This window comes from Sus scrofa, chromosome 15 (assembly GCF_000003025.6).
Source record: "Sus scrofa isolate TJ Tabasco breed Duroc chromosome 15, Sscrofa11.1, whole genome shotgun sequence".
Taxonomy (NCBI): domain Eukaryota; kingdom Metazoa; phylum Chordata; class Mammalia; order Artiodactyla; family Suidae; genus Sus; species Sus scrofa.
The window spans coordinates 104,674,277-104,699,932 of NC_010457.5; the positions used below are offsets into that span (position 1 = coordinate 104,674,277).

General features: G+C 38.8%; 1 long non-coding RNA gene across 16 annotated transcripts in view; it reads right to left on the minus strand.

Annotated features, from left to right (window-relative positions):
* FAM126B overlaps window positions 1–25,656 on the minus strand; it is an 81,969-nt gene that overhangs the window by 8,557 nt on the left and 47,756 nt on the right. For 10 of the 16 annotated variants that reach the window (XR_002339338.1, XR_002339341.1, XR_002339351.1 and 7 more), the window contains 5 exons: window positions 14,387–14,482; window positions 11,241–11,357; window positions 7,445–7,532; window positions 5,996–6,155; window positions 5,082–5,249 (listed from right to left, as the gene is read on the minus strand). This is a non-coding gene — a long non-coding RNA (family with sequence similarity 126 member B). The remainder of the gene's footprint in view (window positions 1–5,081; window positions 5,250–5,995; window positions 6,156–7,444; window positions 7,533–11,240; window positions 11,358–14,386; window positions 14,483–25,656) is intronic. The other 6 variants (XR_002339347.1, XR_002339349.1, XR_002339353.1 and 3 more) reach the window with 3 other exon arrangements.

Below are 25,656 nucleotides of genomic sequence, written 5' to 3' on the forward strand. Positions count from 1 at the left end.
AGGAAATTATATAATTTATTCAACAACCAAGTGCTTCTAAACAACTTTAAAACTTTGAACATGGAACTAATACATTTTCTATCCCTAAACTAAAAAGTTTACATTGCTTCCAGTAACTTCGAATCCATATTTTGTCTTATGAAAATGTCTACTTACTGGTTTCCATATTTTCTTGATCAATTAATATGAAAATATCTGATTATCAGAGAGCAAAGGTAGAGAACCAGCAGGGATACTTAAGAATTTTTACTTTCTATATATTTCTATAATATTTTAGATTTTAGTATTGAGATGTATTCTTGTGGGGATTTCAAAATACTACAGTGTTTCATTACATTTCATGCAGAAACTGCAGTTAACGAAAGAATCCTTATCTTGGGTTTTTGTAAGAAAGGAAGAAGCATATATGTTTAGCTTGGGGTTTCCAGAAAGCCCGATTCTTTTAGTGAAAGTATGATCAACACTCTCTTAGAAAACAGAACATCTGCTTCTTTCAAAAACTGATAGCAGTTTGCTACCTCTTAAAAATGTTTACCCATCTGTAAGAAAGTTCCATCTGAATCTACATATAGATATCAATATAACTAAGGTAAAATGTCAGGAAAGAAATCTAAAAAAAAATATTACTTTGAGACACAGTTTATTTAAGTTAAATATACATTAAAAACTTAAACACAATCTTTATTTAACATAGCACCTGGAAAAATAAAAATATTTTCTTAGCTTTATTTTTTCATATGGATTAGTTATTTCTTTCCTTCAAAAGAAGAATGAAATAGGCTATCCTTAAAGCAAAAGGCATTGTCATTATATCCAGCAGTTTAATAGTCTTTATCATCATGCAAAGCCATATGAAAATGCAGCTGACACCACTTCTCTCAACCCCTTCTTCAAGAGAACAGCATATAAAGGACATCAAAATAAAAACTTTACATTATATTTATATGGTATCACCGTAGCAATTTACTTATAATTAATATAAAGAACTCCACAATGCCCATTAAAATATAGTTACTGGTTCATAATATCAGTAATAAAAAACTCTAAGAGTGAACCAAAATGTATCATTGGGTATATATATGGTTAGAAAAGGAGACTGAGAGACTTAGTGCTAGCTTCTGAATCTTGCCACATGCAGATCTGATGCCCAAGCAATATGGCCATAAAAGAGATGATGATAACATAAAAGCCACCATGCAAGAGACTCTATTGATATTTTCTATACTAAGAAATGCTGTTTCAGTACAGTAGAACATTGACTATACTTTAATCATAGGCATTGTCCTCAGTTTAGTAATCAATTTTTTTTTTTTTAACAGCCACACCTGTGGCAGATGGAAGCTCCCAGGCTAGGGGTCAAATGGGAGTTGCAGCTAAGGCTTAAGCCACAGCCACAGCAACACTGGATCCAAGCTGCATCTACAACCTACACTGCAGCTTGTAGCAATATTGGATCCTTAACCCACTGAGCAAGGCCAGGGATCAAACCTGCATCCTCACAGAGACTATGTTGGGTCCTTAACCTGCTAAGCCACTATGGGAACTCCAGTTTAGTAATAATTTTAAATCTAGCTTTAAAAGTCACAAATAAAATGTTACTTGACAACCAGGATAAAGGACTCATATCATCCCTTGAATTTCAACATATAATAAATACAACTTTGATTGTAAAACTATTTTAAAACCATCATACTTTTTTTTTCTTTTCTTTTTCTTTTTTTGTTTTTTTTTTTTTTTTTTTGTCTTTTTGTTGTTGTTGCTATTTCTTGGGCCGCTCCCGCGGCATATGGAGGTTCCCAGGCTAGGGGTTGAATCGGAGCTGTAGCCACCGGCCTATGCCAGAGCCACAGCAACGCGGGATCCAAGCCGCGTCTGCAACCTACACCACAGCTCACAGCAAAGCCGGATCCTTAACCCACTGAGCAAGGGCAGGGACCGAACCCGCAACTTCATGGTTCCTAGTCGGATTCGTTAACCACTGCGCCACGACGGGAACTCCTTTTTTGCCATTTCTTGGGCCGCACCTGCGGCATATGGAAGTTCCCAGGCTAGGGGTCTAATCGGAGCTGTAGCCACCAGCCTACACCAGAGCCACAGCAACGCAGGATCCAAGCTGCGTCTGCGACCTACACCACAGCTCACGGCAACGCTGGATCCTTAACCCACTGAGCAAGGCCAGGGATCGAACCTGCAACCTCATGTTTCCTAGTCGGATTCATTAACCACTGAGACACAAAGGGAACTCCAGAAAGTTCTCTTTTTCTTTTAGAAGGTCAATTACCGACACTAATCCAAACGCTCCAGCAGACTTCAGAATTACCAAAACTTTCCATAGGTTTTAGTAATTTCCATCCTTCTGTTGAAAAAAAGGCAATAGTGTCTAACGACTTTTTTTTTTACTTTCTAACTCTCTCCCTGGGGGATAATGTATTCATGATTCAAAGACAAGACAACCCAACCAAAAGGATTTTTAATGACCTTTTCTATTCATGTCTGACCTTCCTTATAAATTAGCTTCTTCTAATATTGACTTAAAGCTACAATTATGCTAGATTAAAAAAGCAAAATAATTTTTATTTTTGTCTTTTTGCCTTTTCTAGGGCCGCTCCCGCGGCATATGGGGGTTCCCAGGCTAGGGGTCTAATCGGAGCTGTAGCCGCCGGCCTACACCAGAGCCACAGCAACGCAGGATCCAAGCCGTGTCTGCAACTTATGCCACAGCTCACAGCAATGCCAGATCCTTAACCCACTGAGCAAGGCCAGGGATCGAACCTGCAACCTCATGGTTCCTAGTTGGATTCGTTAACCACTGAGCCATGACGGGAACTCCCTAAAAAAGCAAAATAACTTTTGAGAAATTTCAAACACACTGAAGGAATTCATTTCTTTTTCTTTGTGGGTATATCCCAACAAACTGAAACCTTACCAGTATTAGGAGATATTAAAATAGAATATTTTAACTTTTTTTACAGTCACATGTGTGGCATATGGAAGCTCCCAGGCTAGGGGTCTAATTGGAGCTATAGCTGCCGGCTTACGCCACAGCCACAGCAATGCCAGATCTGAGCCAAGTCTGCGACCTACACCACAGCTCACGGCAATGCCAGATCCTTAGCCCACTGAGCAAGGCCAGGGATTGAACCTGCATCCTCATGGATACTAATTGGGTCCGTAACCCACTGGGCCACAATGGGAACTCCCTATTTTAACATTTAAAAGGAACTACTTCAGTTCCTTTTCCAAAGTGTATGACTTATGATGAAGAGGAAGAAATGTTCCTACCTAATCCTGTACTTTTTAGAATTTCGATGTTAATGAACATGTAGCACAAACACTCCATTATAGCAATGACAGTAGATACACTTTAAGTGGTTCATTCAGTCAACAGGAATATGGGAAAACAGGCTATTGTTCGATTTAGGCCAACTCTGGATTTGACATCTATTTATATACTTATTTTTATGCCTTAAACAAGATAAACTGACTCCCAGGGACAACATAAAGAGATACAGAGAAAACAAAGGGAAGGCTGCATCTTTCACACAATTCTCTTCACAGCGCCAACTTCTTTGGGTCCCTAGATCATGCACATGCAACACTGTTAAATGAAGTAAGGTCAATCTGGGCAAATAGGCAAGGGAACAGAGGGTAGATTTAGATTCTTACTGAGCATGCTCAAATTTCAAATGCACCAAAGAGCAAGAGATTTTCCTAATGTGGAAGGTAACTGCTTTATGTTTGGTCTTTAAAATAAGTAAAACTAAGTAACTTATTTTATTTTATTTTATTTTATTTTTTTTTTGTCTTTTTGTCTTTTGTCTGTTGTTGTTGTTGTTGTTGTTGCTATTTCTTGGGCCGCTCCCGCGGCATATGGAGATTCCCAGGCTAGGGGTTGAATCAGAGCTGTAGCCACCGGCCTACGCCAGAGCCACAGCAACACGGGATCCGAGCCGCGTCTGCAACCTACACCACAGCTCACGGCAACACCGGATCGTTAACCCACTGAGCAAGGGCAGGGACCGAACCCACAACCTCATGGTTCCTAGTCGGATTCGTTAACCACTGCACCATGACGGGAACTCCTAAGTAACTTATTTTAAAACTACTTGCTATATTTCATAAATTAGTGTAAAGGTTCCACAGTAGCAATACATTAAATAATGAAAAAAAACCGTTAGGCCACAGTTCCCTTTTCATAAAACCAACTGCTATGGCATCGCATGTAAAACAGCAAATAAATACTTCCCTATCAGAGAGAAGTGTGCTTTTACAGATAGTGGTCAGGGTTGTTTTGGGGGGGGGTGTAAAAAAATTCTCATTTAAGACACCTACACTACAGAAACAAGGATCTCTAGGATTTATGACCTCTAAATAATACATTTCAACTCTGTTTGGGAGCCATGTAAGATAATCACTAAATCAAAGGTAAAATGTAGTATGCACCAGGACAGTACATTTCTAGAGGAAAGATGTCAGTAGTTCACTAATTACACCCAGGCAACTTGACTGAAGATTATACAAAAAGCCAATCAATACCAGTTTACTTTGTCAAAGAAATTCTTGTTAATTGACTGCTCTGGGACTAGAGATAAACTGACCAGCTCCACTTTAGTCCAATTTCTCAAACATAACGCATTAATATTTTAAAACTCTCTTCAAATATTTTTAAAACAATAAATTATTATACAAATGAAATCAGTGCATATTGACTAATAAGGACTCATATCCACTGGGTGCATTTTTCCTTTCCTGATGTTAGAACAAACATGCTCAGTAATGAAAAAATCCCAAGCATTTGCAGACCTTTTGGAGATAGGGCTCTGCCTTGTTAGTAGCCATGCCAAGCTGTTCTTGAATTACACAGGGATGCAGACTCCAGGCCAGCACAAATGGTAACTAAAGATTGTACCTGACCTGGTACTAGGCATATGGGGGGGTGTGCTTTGCAAGGAGGAGCTAATACACCCTGGGGTAGTGGAAACACACACTAGAATGGAAAGATGTTCTGCTTGGGGACAGAGAGCCAGGATCCTTCTCCAGCAACTGCCTTACTGACTTCTGCCTCCTCATCTCTGTCCTACCCTCTGTTGTGGCTGCTGCTGAGTTGGGCTCCGGTGAGCCGTGCTCAGGGGTCCTGCGCACCAGCACCTCCCCCTCTTGCACACGTTTGATCCCTAGGTCAGTGGAGCCGTGTTGGATCGGGGAGCCAGGAATACTCGAGTCAGCCTCGTTTGAGAAGTCAAAGCCATCTGGGATTCAACATATAACATTTTAGTGCTTTTGTGCTGCTCTATTCTTTTCTGAGCATTTTGACCCAGGCAGATAAGAGAAGTATATATGGATATGATATAAACACAAACATTATTTATATAGTTACATGTGTGTGCACAGCACGCACACACATAAGGCGGCAGATGAACAATGTGAGGTTCGCAAATGAATAGGAGAAAAATAGAGATCATTAAAACGGCAATTAACATCTCTTAGGCAAGACAGCCTGACAATTCAAGTATTACACATCTGTTATCTAAGAAATACTGCTGGATTCAGCACTTACAAAAAAAAGAAAAGTAAAAATAAAAATTAATTCTTTCATGGAACAGCTTATATATTATACCATTAGTTTAGCCAGTTATATAATTTTCTCCCACAGTGCTCATACAGGCACCTTTTCCCCCAAGTATGGTGATAGACTTAAAGAAATTTCTTTCCTATTGTTATTACTAATTCAAAAAAAGACAAAAATTAACTTGGTTTTATTTTCTGCTGTAACATTCATAGAGCAACCTAAGTAACAGCCTTCTACTTTATTAAAAAATGTTTATATTAAAATGAACTCAGGTATTTAAACCACATTTCTAGTATTGTCTTTAACAACTAAACAATTTTACTTTAATTACATGAAGTACTATAGTATCACATGAGAATATAATCTGTAAAAACAATGATAAATTTACTTTAATCCATGAGTGGGCTATAGGGATTTTGTACTCGCCTTCTCTCCTCCATCTATGGCGACGGATTGAAGCTGTTGTAATCGCAGTCCGAGAAATCCTCGGCACTGTTGGAGTGACTTCGACTTTAAGTACTTTCTGGCCTTCTTGTGAAGAATCGGGAGCATCAAATGGTAACGAGTTTTTCATGGCATTGGCAACCTAAAATGATAATATAGTCTATACACATTTACACTCAATATATAATTTATGCTTATTTTACACTTCATGTTTCCCTACTTGGAATATGCATTTTAAAACTCGCACTATAAAACATAAAAGTACAATGTGTCAGATATGTTTATATCTTCACTGGTCTGTATTCTTTGAGGCAGGCTTTTAATTTTTTTAATTTTATTTTTACTTATTTTTCTTTTTTTGGCCACCCCATGGCATATGCAAGTCACAGTTGCAAACCTAACCACAGCTGTGGCAGTGCTGGACCCTTTAACTTGCTATGGGCATTGAACCTGCACTCTGGTGCTGCCCAGACACCGCTGATCCCATTGTGCACAGCGAGAACTCTGAGGTAGGCTTTTTAAATGAGAATTTATTTTCAAAAATATGAGTCACGAACCTCATGGGTACCTTGAAATTGTTGATTTTCAAAGACAGAAAACATGTTTTTAACATATTAACCCTGATATAAGAAAATTTAGAATACATTCTGATTCTTCCGATAATAAATATCATGCAAAATTTAATCTGTGCAATCTTTTTCTTTCACCATAGTTTTCAGAGTACAGAACTTTTGTCTCTTTAGGTAGGTTTATTCCTAGGTATTTTATTCTTTTTGATGCAATGGTATATAGGACTATTTCCTTAATTTCTCTTTCTGATCTTTCATTGTTAGTATATAAGTATGCAAGAGATTCTTGTGTATTGATTTCGTATTTTGCAACTTTACCAAATTCACTGATGAGCCCTAGCAGTTTTCTGGTTCTTCTTTCTTTTCATAAAGAATTTCAAGACATTTAATTCCTTCATTTATCTGAACTTTATTTTGATATGTTGTAAGAAAACAGGATCTAAATCAATTTTTTTTCTCTCCAATTGTTAGTATGGAATAAACCCTTTTCCCTCAATGATTTGGACTGTCTCATTCTTTGATATACCTACTAGTGCCCTTTTCAAGCATAGGTATTTTTTTTTTTTTTTTGTCTTTTTGCCTTTTCTTGGGCCACTCCTGCGGCACATGGAGGTCCCCAGGCTGGGGGTCGAATCGGAGCTGTAGCTGCCCACCTACGCCAGAGCCACAGCAACGCAGGATCTGAGCCGTGTCTGCAGCCTACACCACAGCTCACAGCAACACTGAATACTTAACCCAATGAGCAAGGCCAGGAATTGAAGCCGCAACCTCATGGTTCCCAGTCGGATTTGTTAACCACTGAGCCACGATAGGAACTTCCAGGCAGAGGTATTTTTAACAAACAGTAAATATAATAACTTACCAATAGTGGTTGAGAAAAGAGTTCTAACTGAGCTCTATAAATGATATCATCAAGAACTTCCTGGCCAAGGTCCCACTGTCCATTATACCTACGGAGAAGCAAATTATTTACCATCCTTAGCAAACATCTATAATATTCAACAACAATCTTTTTTTTTTTATTTTTTTATTTTTTTATTTTTTTTTTGCTTTTTAAGGCCACACTCGTGGCATATGGAGGTTCCCAGGCTGGGGGTCAAATTGGAGCTACAGCCACATCACAGCCACAGCAATGCAACCTACACCACAGCTCATGGCAATGCCAGATCCTTAACACACTAAGCGAGGCCAGGGATCGAACCTGCAACCTCATGGTTCCTAGTCGGATTCGTTGTGGCTGAGTCACAACGGGCACGCCAACAACAATCTTTTTAATGTTCCACGTTCTATTTTTGTACCATAATAAGACTGGCACGATTTTTCTATCATTTCATTTCTTAACTATTCCACTTTTGGTTATAAGAATAAAATGAAGATTCAAATGCTAATATTTAAAATATGCTACATGTCTCTTCACATAAATTAGTTTTTATCATGTGTTGATATTCAGGGTAATCTATTTAATGCAATCATGAAAACATGGATTATGAACAATGTAGAAAGACATAATTTTCCATAAGAAAACCTGACAGTTTCTAGTCTTCAATTTAATGAGTAGTTATGTCATATTTTGGTTATTTTAAAAGTACTAAAAAGACAATGAACAGTAATATGCCAATAAATTTGATGACCTAGAAATGGATAAAGTCCTAGAAACATAAAACCTACCAAGACTGAATCATGAAGATATTAAAATCTAAAGAGACCTATCACTGTGCCCAGAGGAGACTGAATTGGTAATCAAACACTGCCCAATAAGAAAAAGTATGGGACCAGATGGGTAAATTCTACCAAACATTTAAAGAAATAATACCAATCCTCAAATTCTTCCAAAAAATAGAAAAGTGAGCACTTCCACAGTCTTATCACAAGGCTTGCATCCCCATTATACAAAAACGGCCAAGGATACTGCAAGAAAAGAAAACTACAGGCCAATATGCCTGATGAACACAGCATAAATGCAAAACTCCTCAACAAAGTATTAGCAAACTAAAGGCAACAAATTACTAAAACTATCATACTCTGTGATCAAGCAGGATTTATCCTACAGTTTAACACTTAAAATTTAACTATGATACATCACATTAACAAAAAGAAGGATAAAAATCATATGATTATAACAATAGATGTAGAAAAAACATTTGACAAAATTAAAAATCCATTCATGATCAAAACTCTCAAAAAGTATTAAGAGATGTACAGCAACATAGTAAAGGCCTTATATGATAGGCCCACAGTCAACGACACACGGCACAGTGGAAAATGGACAGCCTTTCCTCTGAGATCAAGAATAAGACACAGATAAATAGAAGAGTCCATGCTCAAGCACTGAAAGAATACTGTTAAATTGTTCATACCACCCAAAGCAATCTACAAATTCAATGCAACACCTATCCAAACTCTCATGGCATTTTTCATACAAATAGAACAAACGATACTAGAATTTATATGAAATCACAAAGGACCTTGAATAGCCAAAGCAATCTTTAGAAAGAACAACAAACCTGGAGGCATCATACGTCCTAATTTCAAACGATATCACAAAGCTTTAGTAATCAAAATAACATGGTTTTTGGCATAAAAACAGATCAAAGGAACAGAATGGAGAGCTGAGAAATAAAACTATGTATATATGGTTAATTATTTTAAACAGATAAAAGAATATATAATAGGGAAAGGATAGTCTCTTTAATAAATAGTGCTGGGAAAACTAGACAGCACATGCAAAAGAAGGACACTGGACAACATCTTATACTATACACAAAAATCAACTCAAAATAAATTAAAGACTTGAACTTCAGACCTGAAACCATAAAACTCCTAAAAGAAAACAAAGGCAATACGCCCCTTGATGTTGGTCTTAGCAATGATTTTCTGGATTTGACATCAAAAGCAAAGGCAATAAAAGCAAAAATAAACAAGTGGGACTATATTAAACTTAAAGCTTCAGCACAGCTTTAAGAAAATCAGCAACAAAATGAAAAGGCAACTTACGCCAATGGGAGAAAATATTTGCAAATAATATATCCAATAAGTGGTTAAAATCCAAAATGTACAAAGAACTCACATAGGTGAACAGAAAAAAAAAAATCCAATTTAAAAATGGGCAGATAATCTAAATAGAATTTTTTCCAAAGAAGACATAGAAATGGCTGTTACATTAAAAAGTGCTCAGTATCACTAATCATCAAGGAAATACAAATCAAAATCATCTCATACTTGTCACAATGGTTATTATCAAAAAGACAATTAGTAACAAGTGCTAGCAAGGATGTGGAGAAAAGGGAACCCTGTGGGAATGTAAACTGGTGCAGCCACTATGGAAAAACAATATGGAGGTTCCTCAAAAAATTAAAAACAGAACTACCATGTGATCCAGCAATTCGACTTCTGCTATACATACGAAGGAAACTAAATGAGCATCTCAAAGATATCTGCACAGCCCCAACTGTAACATTCACTGTAACATTATGTACAATAGCCAAGACATGGAAACCATCTAATTTTATGTTGATAGATGAATGGATAAAGAAAATATGGTGTGTGTATACACACATACACATGTATCTGTATGTATATATAATGTATGTGTGTGTATATATACATATACAGACATGATGGGGTATCATTTAGTCATTAAAAAAAGAAGGAAATCCTGCTATTTGTGACAACATGGATGGACCCTAAGGGCATTATGCTAAGTGAATTAAGTCATACTGAGAAAGACAAATGCTGCATAATCCCACTTAACTCGTGGAATCTAAAACAAAACCAAGCTAAACCAAAACAAAAAAACCCAAACTAAACCAAAACAAACAAAAAAAACCAGTAACTAAACTTAGAGATACAGAAAGGTTGCTGGTTGCCAGAGGCAGTGGGTGGCAAAGAAGGTGGTCAAATGGTACAAACGTTCAGTTATAAGATAAAGTCCTGGAGTTCCCCTCGTGGCGCAGTGGTTAACGAATCCGACTAGGAACCATGAGGTTGCGGGTTCGATCCCTGCCCTTGCTCAGTGGGGTAACGATCCGGCGTTGCCGTGAGCTGTGGTGTAGGTTACAGACGCGGCTCGGATCCCGCGTGGCTGTGGCTCTGGCGTAGGCCGGTGGCTATAACTCCGATTCGACCCCTAGCCTGGGAACCTCCATATGCCGTGGGAGCGGCCCAAAGAAATAGCAAAAAGACAAAGAAAAAAAAAAAAAAAGATAAAGTCCTGGGAATGTGATAGTGTAGCGGTGACTACAGTTAAAAATATAGTACTGTACATCTGAAAGCTGTTGAGAGGGCAGATCTTAAAAGTTCTCATCATAAGAAAAATTTATAACTGTATGGCAATAGATGTTAAGTAAATTAACTGTGGTAGTTATTTTGCAATATAAAATATATCTAATCATTATGCTGTACATTATGCTGTAAAACTAATACAGTCTTACATTTTCATTATATCTCAATAATTATCTTTGTTATTACAAAGTTTTCAAATAAAAAATGTAACTCATTACAAAAAAAGGTACTAAAAGAAATTCATGTTAGAAAAATAAGATACTGGGACCATCATGGAACAAATATTCTGTGTTGTGCAAATAATAAGGAAAAAAGAGAATTATTAAGTTTCCAAACACTAGAAAGAATTCACCCAATTTCACAGTCTACCTACTTACATGGCATAATAAACCCCTGTGAGAAGTTGCACCATAAATTCGGGATCCAACACTATTCGACCACAGAGTTCTTTCCAGTGTTTTTCATGTTGCCGTGGAAACCCACTCACACAAACCCTAGGAAAATATAGTATTTATCATGTATGATTTCCTAATTCATTAATAAAATATTTTTGATTTCCTAAATTCATTTATTCGATTATTCATTCCTCAAATATTTTCTGAGTGCTTGCCATGTGATGTCACTGTCCTGGGCCCATTCATACAACTGTGAAAAGGCAAAAAAAAATAAAAAATAAAAAAATAAAATCTATGCCCTCATAAAACATACAATCTAGTGAACTATTTCAATAAAAGAGTAACATTTCTCAAATAGTTGTCTCTTTCATAATCATCCTGCTCCTTCTCCCTCTTCACAAAGAAATGCATTAACTTTTATATATCCCAAATTGTATCAGAATGAATTAGTGGAAGATACAGAAATCTCAAACTGAATGAAACAATCATGTCTTGAGTCCATTTTTAATCAAACTGCTATAAATAATTTTCTATTTTTCACCTCATTAAAAGATGCTTCCAGAAAGGTTATGCTTAATAATTATCAAAGTCTGTTTTTCAACTACTATTTTAACATATTAATTAGAACAATTGTAATGATAACTCCAAAAGAAATTTTTCAGTGTTTAGAGCATTAGAGTTTCAGGAAATACATATATATTTTTTTGTCTTTTTAGGGCCGCACCTTGGCATATGAAGGTTCCCAGGCTAGGGGTTGAATCAGAGTTGTAGCCCCGGCCTATGTCACAGCCACAGCAATGCCAGATCCGAGCAGCATTCTGCGACCTACACCACAGCTCACGGCAATACCGGATCCTTAACCCACCGAGTGAGACCAGGGATCGAACCTGCAACCTCATGGTTCCTAGTCGGATTCGTTTCTGCTGCACCAGGATGGGAACTCCAGGAAATATTTTTAAAATTTTAATTTATATACATTTTTTTTGGCCACACCCATGGCATGTAGAAGTTCCCAGACCAGGGAGTGAATTTGTGCCATAGCTATAACCAGAGCTATACAGAGATAATGCTCGATTCTTAACCCATTACCCCACAAAGGAACTTCTCTTACATAGAAATTTTTGTAGCAGAGATGTATAATTAGGTGGTCAATAAAAGACTTATAAAATGGCATTATATTAGGATAAAATTATGTGGATAAAGTAGAACAGAAATTCAATTTTAAGGAGGAAAAGGAAATGTTAAGACTATTAAAGAAAAGCTTGTTCATTTACTGCACATATGAGAGATGGTAGGTATCAATCAGATAACTGTGGTGTTCACATTACATACATCTAAAATATTTACTCAAAAATTATTTTTTATGTCAATATGTATACATTGAAATCACATCATTTTTAACTATTTAAGATAGAATACAGAATGTAAATGTTAACTTAAAAATGTACAGGAGTTCCCTGGTGGCTTGACAGTTAAAGATTGGGTGCTGTCACTGCTGTGGCATGGGTTCGATCCCTGGCCTTGGAACTCCCACATGCCATGGGTATAAAAAAAAATTATCTGTAGATAGCAGTAAGTGCTTAAACAGTATTTTTTTCAATAACAAGTTAGAGACAACAATTATTAGCCATTAATCATACTATTATAGGTAAATGAAAATAATATAGTTATTTATTTTTTGACCATGCCAAAAACTCACAACTAGTTTAAATTGGCCTTCCTCCAATTGTCAATGTTGAGTTTTGTTATAAACAGGACCACACTCTCTTTCCAATAATAAAACGGCATGAACTTGTCCAAAGCATTTGTGGTGGGCAGACTCCTGGGGGCATGCCATGATCCCTATGACCCCTTCTTCCTGGTATTCAGACCCTGTGTCATCCCCTCCTCTGAGTGTAGGTGTTCTACTCATAGAACACAAGCAAAGGTGACAGTATTTCCATGAATACATGTGCATGATTATGTAATTATGCCACACAAGCCTGTAGTGCAGGTCACTCCCTCTCACTCCTTCTCTGCTTTGAAGAAGTGAGCTGCCATGTTGTAGGCTGCCTATATTGGGAGGTTCACATGGCAAAGAACTGATGCCGGCCTTTGGCAGATGGTCAACAAGAAATTGAAGCCCCTAGTCCTACAACTACAGGACTAAATTCTGCTAAGAGGAGTGCATAATTCCTCAAGTGAAACTCAGATAAGATTGCAGCTCTTGCAGACATCTAGACTTTTTTTTAAGGGCCACGTCTGCAGCATGGAAGTTCCCAGGCTAGGGGTTGCTGCTGGCCTATGCCACAACCACAGCAATGCCAAATCCGAGCCACATCTACATCACAGCTCAGGGCAACACCAGATCCTTAAGCCAGTGAGTGAGGCCAGGGATTGAACCAGTGTCCTCATGGCTATTACTCAGGTTTGTTACCGCTGAGCCACGAAGGGAAGTCCTCTAGCAGACATTGTAACTGCAGCTTATAATACCTAAGCAGAAGGTCCAGCTAAGTGATACCTAGACTCTTGACCCAAAGAAACTGTGAAATAATAAATGCATGCTAATTGGAGTTCCCATTCTGGTTCAACAGAAAAGAATCTGACTAGTGTCCAAGACGACACAGGTTCCATCCCTGGCCTCAGTGGGTTAAGGATCCGGCGTTGCCATTAGCTGTGGTGTAGGTGGCAGACGCACCTCGGATCCCACGTTGCTCTGGCTGTGGCGTAGGCCAGTGTCTACAGCTCCAATTCGACCCCTAGCCTGGCAACCTCTATATGCCACGGGAGCAGCCCAAGAAATGCCAAAAAAAGGAAATTAAAAAAAAAAAAAAAAAAAAAGAAAGAAAGAAAGAAAGAAAAAATTGGCATCCAGGCAGTGACTAGATATATCACTAAACCACCTAAGATTAAAACATCTTGGCTTATCTTGATGTTCAGCTAGAAAATCTTTCTTTAACACTGAAACATTTTCAAAAAGCCATGACACATGAGGGATGATAAGGGTTCCTACAAGAATGTGAGCTTCCTAAGTTGTGTTTACTGTTATATCACCAGCAGTTAGAACAATGCCTATCCAGAGAGAATGGGCTCAATAAATATTTGTCAAATAAATGAATGTAAAGGTTAATGATAATTATTTTTCTTACCTGGAGCCCATTCGACAGAGAGACTGGTAAGATGAAGCAGGCATGTACACAATAGCAGAATTATAACATAACATGAGAAAACTCAGGACCTCAAACCTGGAAAAAAAAAAAAAAACAAGGAAAAAAGATTATAAAGAATTATTTCTGCTAGGGACTGTATAACTTCTTTGCTGGACGGTTATAACAACAAGGCCTTAATACTGATCTTCATAATTTCTCAGTCAAGATTACTGTAATATCCTTCTCAATAATTTCCCATTTCCATTTGCCTTATTAAAAACTGTATCTCTTGCTGCCAAAAAGAGATACAGTTTCTTCCTCTAAAAAATAAATGATGATGCTTGAACTGATGATTCCCCCACCTACATTAATCCACTGTTCCTGCTGACTGTAATGATAAGACCTAAACTCACCATGGTGTTCAAGTGAACCTACTTCCCCTTACTTCTCTCCACTGCCTACCACATATACCACACACTGATTTTCCTATACCATTCCATGAATATGCCATAACCTTTCATAATTCCTTTCTTACTAGAACATACTTTTCACTTGGGAAACTCCTGCTAAGGTTTCGAGTCCTGGCTCAAATTTTTATGTCAGACATAGTCAGTCTTAATTCTCCCAACTAAAAAGAAACTGTTACCTTTATTTATGTAGCTCCAAAATAGCATTCATGCCCCGAATCAGTTCTCTGTCTTTACCTCTGTTCATCTACTGAATAACAAGCAACTTTAGGACAGAGACCCTGATTTATTAATTTCTATCTCTAGTGTCGAGCACAGAGTTTAATACATTATTACTGCTCAATAAATTTTTATTGAATAAAAGAATGCTTTCCTAATCTTTATAATCACTAAGAAAGTGGCCCCTAAACCTGGATGCACACTGTAGTTATTTAAGGACATTTTGGAATAATATATTCCTGTATCTCAACCCAGACTGACCCAGTTAGAATCTCTGAGGGCAGAATGGGAATGCTGTACTTCTAAAATGTTTCCCAGAGGTGGTGAAGAGTATATGGAAACTCTCTGTACTATTTTTGAAACTTTTTTTAAGTCCGAAATTACTTCAAAATGAAAAGTTAAAAACTGAGTTGAAAGTCTGATGTGGAAGCAGTCATATCTTCACATCCTTTATCCTTCTCTGTGTTGCTAGGTTTATTGAAGATTTATTTTCTGAAAGGATAAAAGAGAAATTTCTACCTAGGAACCACCAGCCACAATTGTGGTTTGGGGTTGGAGGAAGGAGGGGAAGATGCTAAAAATAGAAAAATTTGAGTGAAATAGTCCTTATTTGATATTGAGACTTCAAGTTCTTCCCTATTTGGCTAGAATGCTAGAAGCCAACCCTCTACTTAAGAGACTAAAAGAGTCTTCTTCGGGGAATCTGACCCCCCTAAGAGGAAAGACTTAAAGCTATGGACTTGGGAAGTTCCCCAGCTAAATGGCCCAATGAGAAGCTGTGAACTTCATAGTCAATTAGCTCCACTAACATGGTCACAGCTTCTCATTTTTTATTCTCCTACTCTTAAATGTATAGGGGAAAAAAGAATTACCAGACATCTGAGGAACTCCACTAACATGCAAATAAGATCAAAATAAATAGGGGGGGAGAGGCACAATTTGGAGGAAACAGAAAACATAAAAGAGAAAAAATAACTTGAAATAAAGCAAATTATCATTAATATTCTAAAAAATGAGCTGTTTCCAAAAAGGAAAAAATAAAAAATAAAAAAACACAGAACAGAATCTATTTAAAAAGACCATTCAGAAAACAAGTAAACCTTTTAATATACAAAATATGACAGTACAAATTAAAAATTCAATAAAAGGATTGATGAAAGTTCTTGTTGTGGGAGTTCCCGTCGTGGTGCAGTGGTTAACGAATCCGACTAGGAACCATGAGGTTGCGGGTTCGATCCCTGCCCTTGCTCAGTGGGTTAACAACAATCTGGCATTGCCGTGAGCTGTGGTGTAGGCTGCAGATGCGGCTCAAATCCCATGTTGCTGTGGCTCTGGCGTAGGCTGGCAGCTGCAGCTCCGATTCGACCCCTAGCCTGGGAACCTCCATATGCCGTGGGAGCGGCCCAAGAAATGGCAAAAAGAAAAAAAAAAAAAGAAAGTTCCTGTTGTGTCTCAGGGGTAATGAACCCAACCAGAATGTGGATTTGATCCCTGGCCTCGCTCAGTGGGTTAAGGATCCAGTGTTGCCGTGAGCTGTGGTGTAGGCTACAGATGTGGCTTGGATCCCATGATGCTGTGGTTGTGGCTGACAGCTGCAGCTCTGATTCAACCCCTGGTCTGACAAATTCCATATGCCATAGATGCAGTCCTAAAAAGCAAAAAGAGGAGTTCCTGTTGTGGCTCAGTGGTTAACGAATCAGACTAGGAACCATGAGGTTATGGGTTGATTCCCTGGCCTTGCTCAGTGGGTTGAGGATCTGGCGTTGCCGTGAGCTGTGGTGTGGGTCACAGACACAGCTCGGATCCCGAGTTGCTGTGACTCTGGCATAGGCCAGCGGCTACAGCTCTGATTCGACCCCTAGCCTGGGAACCTCCATATGCTGTGGGTGTGGCCCTAGAAAAGACAAAAAAAAAAAAAAAAAAAAAAAAGAAAAGAAAGAAAAAAGAAAAGAAAAAGAAACGAAGGAAGGGAGGGAGGGAGAAAGAAATACAGATACATAGAAAGCAGAAAGAGAGGAAAGACTAGGATTAGTGGATGAAACTGAGGAAATACCACAGAAAGTAAAGCAAAAGGAAAAAAAATACAACAAATGGGAGAGGAAAGAGAACAATTCTAGGAGTTCTCACATTCAAATAATATAAGCTCCAGAAGACAGATAAGAAAAGACCAGATAAATAACAGACAAATTAAAAAAAAAAAAAAAAAGACCAGATAAAATGGAGAGGCTGGAGTTTCCCAATGGCTTAGCAGTTAAGGATCCAGTGTTGTCATTGCTGTGGCTCTGGTTACTGCTGAGGCAAGAATTCTATCCTTGGCCTGGGAACTTCTGCATACCACAGGCCCGGTCCAAAAAAAAAATTAACAAAAACCCAGTCTAGAGGACATAAGGTCCACCTAGGAATTCCCGTTGTGGCTCAGCAGGTTAAGAACCTGACACAGTGTCCATGAGGATCTGGGGTGGATCCCTGGCCTCAATCAGTGGGTTAAGGATCCGGAGTTGCCACAAGCTGTAGTGTGGGTCACAGATGTGACTTGGGTCCGGTGTTGTTGTGGCTGTGGCATAGCTTCAATTGCAGCTCCGATTTGACCCCTAGCCTGGGAACTTCCATATGCCACGTGTGCTGCCCTAAAATGAAAAGAAAAAAAAAAACTGTCCACCTAGTGCTCAGGGAAATAAACCCACACCGATACATATTACCATGGAATTTCAGAATATTATGAACAAAGAATGAGGCTATAGGACTCAGGAAACAGTGAGTGGCTCTATCCACACAGGAAAAAGACAAAAAGAATTCCTAGGACGGGAGTAAGGAAGACCTCAAGATAATAAGTGTACACCATTTAAGGCAAAGAGGGCAACACAGTCCAGCCTGGAGTGAGTAAAAAAGCTCCCTTTTCAGGAAGATAGATAAAACTGAGAGAATAATTGGTATGCATGAGGTCTTGAAAGGCAATTTAGAAAACAGATAGAAAATTTGCAGGGGTTGAATTACAAAGCGCATAGTAAACAAAACAAAAGGCCAAGATGAATTTCAAGGAAAACAAAAAGATATGCAGGAAAGGAAAAGTAATCAATGAATTAAAAGCCTAGCACTGAATAGCTCTGATAAACAATGACATTCATAATAATGAGAAATCCAGATAATGAATTCTTTAACACAACCATACTGAGAAGATAGGACAATGAGAGAGGTAACAAGCCAAATTTTTATCTTTTTTAAAAGTCTTTCATCAAGATAAGCTATTAGACAATGACCCAAAGTGAAAAACTGAGAAGCACTGTTACTCAAAGATGTGAAGGTAAATATTAAAAGCAAGATTTGTCAACCTCAGCACTAATGGCATTTGGTGCCGCTGTGGTGGGCTGGCCCAGGCATTACAGGATGTTGAGCAGCATCCTTGACCTCTATACTTGAGATGCCTATAGCAGTCCTCCTCCTACTCAGCTCTAACAATCAAACAAGTCCCCAGGCAATGCCAAATGTTCCCTGGGGAGCAGAGGTGCCCTGGTTGAGAACCACTGGTTTAACGTGTTACATCTGGGAAAGGAGAAATGGAAGGGAGGGGGAGTTGGAGATTGCAGTTAATAAACTGTGTAGAACTAATAATATTTAACTTTGAAAAAAAAAAGGCATGCATGTGTGTATATTCCTGAATGTACAAAAAGTAAAACACACAGCAAAAACAAAACAATAGCACAATTCATACCCAGTAAGATGGATATAATCAAAAAGAGGGAAAATAAGTGAGAATGTTGAAAAACTGGGACTATCGTACACTGCTGGTGGGAATGCAAAATTAAACACTCACTCTGGAAAATAATATGACAGTTCCTCAGAAAGTTAATTATTAAATTACCATATAACTCAGCAATTCTACTCCAAGGTATGTACTCAAAAGAACTGAAAACATGTTTATATAAAAACTTTTAAATACATATTCATAATAGTATTATTCATAGAAATCCAAAAAGTGGGAATAACCCAAACATCCATCAATTGATAGATGATGAATAAACAATATGTCTATTAACATAATAGAATATTATTCAGTCATACAAAGGAATGACTACCACGTAACAAACCTTGAAAACATGCTAAGTAAAAGACACAACAAAAGGTCACATATTGTATAATTTCATTTATATGAAATGTCTAAAATAGACAAAAGCATAGAGATAGAAAGTGAGATACATGGTGGACGAGGCTTGGGAGAAAGGAAGGGGTATGTGGTAAAAACATTCTGGAGTTAGACAGTAGTAGTGGCTACACATTCTTGTGAATGGTCCAAAAACCACCAAATTGTATACTTTAAACGGGTGAATTTCAGGGTATGTGAACTATATTTCAAAGTAAAATAAATTGAAAAGTCAATAACTAACTGAAAATCTGCAAGTATAAAACACTGCAGTTTTCTCAATATTTAAAAAATGCTTGCCAATCACTGGGGGAAAAAAAAAGACACAGTTCAATAAGAAATATGAACACAGGATATGAATATGTAATGCACTGCTCAAGAAAAATATTTAATGAATCAACATATTAAAAGCCTGGTCATAATTAAAAGAATGCCAAGTAAAACAATGTGACATCAATTATTACTGATCAGATTGGCATGGGTTAAAAATTTTGAAACTATCCAGTACTGGGGGTTAAATATGAAGAAACAGGAACTCTTAAACTACTGGCAGGAGATTCAATTAGTATAGTGGTTTGGAGGAGGGTAATTTGGCAATATCAGCTCAAACTGAAAAGGCAAAAATTTTTTTTTTTTTTTTGTCTTTTGCCTTTTCTGGGGCCACTCCCATGGCATGTAGAGGTTCCCAGGCTAGGGGTCTAATCAGAGCTGGCTTATGCCACAGCCACAGCAATGTGTGATCCAAGCCACGTCTGCGACCTACACCACAGCTCACGGCAATGCTGGGTCCTTAACCCACTGAGCGAGGCCAGGGATCGAACCCGCAACCTCATGGTCCTAGTCAGATTCGTTAACCACGGAGCCATGACGGGAACTCCTGAAAAGGCAAACATTCTTAAGCACAGCAATTTCACTGTTAGGAATTTATCTCACAGATATTATGGTGCTATCATGCACATATATATATACACAAAAAAATTGTGTTCCTTATAATACTGTTTATATTAGCAAGAAATAGAAAAAATTTAAATTAGTCAATATGAGACTGGTTAAAAACTGATGGTACAACTACAGAATGAAATACTAAGCAGCCGTTAAAAAAAAAAACAAGGAGGAGTTCCCATCGTGGTGCAGTGGAAACGAATCCAACTAGGAACCACAAGGTTGCGGGTTTGATCCCTGGCCTTCTCAGTGGGTTAAGGACCTGGCACTCTGGGAGTTGTAATATATGGAGGTAACAGTCGCAGCTTGGATCCTGAATAGCTGTGGCTGTAGGCCAGCATCTGTAGCTCCAATTTGACCCCTAGCCTGGGAACTTCCACATGCTGAGGGTGTGGCCATAAAAAGGCAAAAAAAAAAAAAAAAAAAAAAAAAAAAGAACGAGGAGATCTCTATATTGTCAGGGTAGAGAAAGATGGCCAAGATTACTCTTAAATGAAAAAAGCAAGTTGAAACAACAGGTATAAATGATTCTAGTGTTTATGAGCCTGCATGTGTTTAATGTGAATATATGCTTTTACATGCATTAAAATTTTCTGGAACGACAGGAGTTCCCTTCATGGCTCAGTGGTTAATGAACTGGACTAGGATCTATGAGGACAAGGGTTCGACCCCTGGCCTCCCTCAGTGGGTTAAGGATCTGGCGTTGCCGTGAGCTGTAGTGTAGGTTGCAGACACAGCTCAGATCCTGTGTTGCTGTGGCTGTGGCGTAGGCCAGTGGCTACAGCTCTGATTGGACACCTAGGCTAGGAACCTCCATGAGCTGTGATTGAGACCATAAAAAAACCAAAAAAAAAAAAAAAAACAAAACCAAAAAAAAAAAAAAAAAACCAAAAAATTTCTGGAAGGACATATAAGAAACTGCTAACAGTTTAACTCTGAGAGTAGAAATGGATAGTTGGAGGAAAAGGGCATATATTTTTCTCTTTGTACTCATCTACTTTTACTTTATACTCTTCTATTTTAAATGTACCACAAATATGTAAGGTCAAACGTCAAAAGATTAAAATGAGAAAACAAAGAAGAAACAAAGTCACCAGATGATTTTTATGCAAATTAGTATGCAAACTATACTAATGAACCATTATATTAATATATATATTCTTTTCCTTTTTTTTCTTTTTTAGGGCTCCACTTGCAGCATATGGAAGATCCCAGGCTAGGGGTTGAATGGGAACTGCAGCTGCCAGCCTACACCACAGTCAGAGCAACGTGGGAGCCAAGCCTCATCTGTGACCTATACCACAGCTAGTGGCAACACTGGATCCTTAACCCACTGAGCAAGGCCAGGGATCGAACCCACATCCTCATGGATACTAGTCGGGTCCGTAACCCACTGAGTCACAACAGGAACTCCTAATATACATTTTCTATTATGAAATAATTTAGTAAACCAACCCAACTGTAGAGAAAAAAATTAAGCTGTAACTTTCAATTAGGTAAGACCTTCTCCAAGTGTTATACAATACCCTGCTGGCTAATAAAAAATGATCACTAAAGCTGAATTCCAATGTGTTAGAAAACACGAGAAACCACTGCATTTTCTATCATATGTGTAATATTGGAAAGATCCTTAAGAAGAACTGAAATTCCTGGAGTTCCCGTCGTGGCGCAGCGGTTAGCGAATCCGACTAGGAACCATGAGGTTTCGGGTTCAATCCCTGCCCTTGCTCAGTGGGTTAACGATCCAGCGTTGCCGTGAGCTGTGGCATAGGTTGCAGACACAGCTCGGGTCCTGCGTTGCTGTGGCTCTGGTGTAGGCCAGTGGCTACAGCTCTGATTCGACCCCTAGCCTGGGAATCGCCATATGCCGTGGGAGCGGCCCAAAGAAATAGCAAAAAGCCAAAAAAAAAAAAAAAAAGAACTGAAATTCCAGATTGAAACACTTGATCAAAAGTTAATAACTATGGAAATTTGCTTGATCCTAAGCAGTTATTTAAAAAGAACGAGGAGGGAGTTCCTGTCATGGTGCAGCAGAAACAAATCTGACTAGTAACCATGAGGTTGCGGTTAACTCTAATATTATAACCAGTGAGTGCTATTTTACTAGGAACACAAAATATTATGTAACAAATAAAGAGTATCACTAACATAGATTATGTGCCAGGCACTGTGCTAATAAATAAGCATGTTTTGGGAGTTCCCTGGAGGCTCAGCAAATTAAGGATTAGATATTGTTGCTCCTGTGGTGGTGAGGGTTTGATCCTTGGCCCAGGAACTACCAGCATGCAGCAGGGGTGGCCAAAAAGAAAAAAGGAAAAAAAAAAGGCATGTTTTAGGCATCATCTCATTTATTCCTAGGAATAACCATGCAGGATAATGTTATGATAAAAAAAGAGTTCTAGCCTTTACCTCAGCTTTTAGAAAGTAAGCTGTGTCATACTTGATAAGTTTGTTTAGGGTGGGGGCTGGTGACAGAATCTCTCTATTGAAAGGATATAAAACAATGACTGATAGGATTAAGATGAAAGTTTAAAGTTTATATGAGGTGATTGTCTCATTTACCTGAATGTATTATGGGAACAAATATATCTAGGGAACACTTCCCTTTATCTGGTATCATAAAATAGAAAGCATGCAAATCTACCCTTTCTCCAATATTAACTGGGTATGTTCAATTGGGACTAATAAGATTGCCCAAGCCTACAAGGTCATTAACTGTTGCACAACAGCCCCATGCAGAGCCAACCTGACCTTATGGCAAAAGCTAGTAAATGCCACCTAGCAAAAACTTCTGGGATTTGGGACCAGAAAAACCTCCATTTGATAGACAACCTACTCACCATTAGGTACAAGTGAGCTGCTCCCATGACTGAAACATAAAATAATCCTAAAATCTGCAATACCCATAATATCTTGGGTGATATCAGAAACACAAGGACTGTGCCAGAAAAGTTCCATAATAAAATGGAAATGGTTTGTGCAGAAACATGCAACCAGGGGAATGCAAAGAGGTACTCAGAGTACTCTTAAGTAGGGAGGCAGGGAGCCTAGGGCCAATTTTGGCACCATCTGACAATCTGCCAGATTCTAGCATCACCTGGACAGTACCATATAAGCAGCTCTCTATTGATGGACAAAGAGCTGGTTGCTTTATGGACGGCAGTTCTAAGATAAATGGACTGTACTCTTTTTGGAAGGCTGTCGCTCTGACTGAAGAAGGCAAAAATAAATCAGGTTGGTGGATGGGCTTAACTGCATCCTAGCTGCCACTATGTTTGGGCTTTAACCAACTCATAAGTGGTAGCCAATGGCCTGGTCATAAGGTCAGACAGAAGAGCAATGGAAAACTGGTCTATTACAGGGGTGCCCTATGGGGAATGGCCCTAAGGAAATAGGTATGGGAATCTGAGAAGCGTCTTAAAGTAGTCTATGTCTATGCCCACCAGGAGAAATCCTTTCTAGAAATGGAAGGTGACTGGTATCAAAGAGTAGATATTCCAATATGCCTGCTGGAGGTGGTCATCCAGGTCCATGGAATGAGTGCACATGGCAGTGCTGCTGTAATGCAGTGATGGGCTGAATTTAGACACATTCCTTTTGCATTCTGAGGCACAAAATGCCAAAAAGAACTCTTTTATATGCCTGCAAGAGAAACAGAGACTGCAAATGGCTGTGGGGCAGATTCCCCTGAAATAAGGCCCAGGTCCGACACCTGGAATGATTTCAGTAGCCCCTGGAGGCTACGAATGGGCCCTGACAGGAATAGACATTATGCACTGAGCTTTGCTTACCTCATGGAGATCAAATATTCAGAGTACTATACAAGGACCAGAACAGACGATATTGCACTAATTCGGATTGCTGAGTCACATTTCTTCAGAGCAAGGAACATATTCTACAGCCCATAGGGTCTAACAATGGGTAAGGAAACATCCTCAGGTTAATGGTTTGACAGAGAAGTGGAAACAGCAGTTGAAACGTTTGTTATCTAAAATGGGGCTGGCGAGGGGGTTTAGTGGAGACAAGAATAAAGCTGGCTTACATGCCTTCATGGTGTGCACCACACTCAACATGAGCAGAACCAAGGGAGGGTCCACCACAAGGTAGATTCCTTCTCTTTTATGGGAGATTTGGCAAAAGGTGGATTGGGGGACAAGGCTGGTAGACTATGTAATTCTTCCCAAGGGGTAAGATGGTAGTACAACTATTCTTTTTCTTCCTTCTCCACATACCTCCACTTTTTACTCCTACCTAAAACAGTGATCTGAGGACCAGGTGCCAGAGCAGAGATGATTCCTAAGCGAGAAACTACAACTGTATCTTTAAACCTTCATGTCAGAATTCCTAAGGGCCTGATGAGGTAGGTTGTGCCTTCTTCATTCCATCTAGCAAAACTGCAATTGAGAGAGAATTCGTATGTATTGCCTAGTGCTTGAGACAGCCCACTAATTCTGTGCCTAAATAAATCCACACCAAATGGTTGGGAGTGGACTAAGGGGAAGCACATGCTAAACTAGTATTGGTGCCAGCAATCTGGACAGCACAGCAACAGAAAAGTTTGTGTACAACTGGAGAGGAGGAATGGTAACTGAGATAAAAGAATTAATACATGGATTATACAATGAGGGAAATTCAGTATCACATTGTTACCCTGAGAGAGGTTCAGATTAAGAAACAATATTATGGAGTTCCCGTCATGGCTCAGTGGTTAACGAACCCAACTAGTATCCATGAGGACATGGGTTTGATCCCTGGCCTTGCTCAATGGTTTAAGAACCCAGTGGTGCTGTAAGCTGTGGTATAGGCCAGCAGGTAAAAATATGATTCGACCCCTGGCCTGTGAACTTGCATATGCTGTGGGTGTGGCCCTAAAAAGACCAATAAAAAAAAAAAAAAAAAAAAGGAAACAGTATTGTCTTTTGTCTCTTTGAGAAAGGAAAGAAGAGGGCAAGACACAACCATTAAAAGAATAACACAGCCACTGAGGATACGACAAAAACTGTTTCGAACCAAGTAGGCTCAAGATGGTGTAGTTAAGCCCTCACACACTCACTGTGATGCATTAGCATATGATAAATGACACACTCATAGGCACCATGACAATTCCCAGGCTGGCTGTAAAAGGCCAAAAAGTGTCCCATTACCTGGAAATCTCCACTCCTTTCCCCAGAATAGCTGAATGACCCAGCTCAAGAAAACTAATAACCCCATACCCCAGGGCCATTCTTGCCTCCCGAGACGGACTGTATTCTGCCTATGGGATGTGTCTCTCTCTAAATAAACTTGCTTTCTCTTTACAATGACTCCCTCTTGAATTCTTTCCTGTACGAAGCCAAGGACCCTCACTGGGCAGCCTGTCCAATGGACTCGCGCAAGACCTGGGACATGACCATTCCCTTGTTCCCCCTTCTCCTGAAACATCCTGGCTCAATTATATCAGATTCCTGAAAGGAATATGTTGGTGAGACCATTCTTGCTTTTAGAACCTGATAAAGTCAAATGGA